The sequence below is a fragment of the Clupea harengus genome, chromosome 22 (assembly GCF_900700415.2).
Source record: "Clupea harengus chromosome 22, Ch_v2.0.2, whole genome shotgun sequence".
Lineage (NCBI taxonomy): Eukaryota > Metazoa > Chordata > Actinopteri > Clupeiformes > Clupeidae > Clupea > Clupea harengus.
In genome coordinates, this window is record NC_045173.1 from 9,579,454 (window position 1) to 9,579,735 (window position 282).

The window sequence follows — 282 nt, forward strand, 5'->3', positions numbered from 1 at the left end:
AGGAAATGACATAGAGGGAAATGACATAGAGGGAAATGGCACAGAGGGAAATGACATAGAGGAAATGACATAGAGGGAAATGGCACAGAGGGAAATGACATAGAGGGAAATGACATAGAGGGAAATTACATAGAGGGAAATGGCATAGAGGGAAATGACATAGAGGAAATGACATAGAGGGAAATGACATAGAGGGAAATGACATATATGGAAATGACATAGAGGGAAATGACATAGAGGGAAATTACATATATGGAAATGACATATATGGAAATGACATAG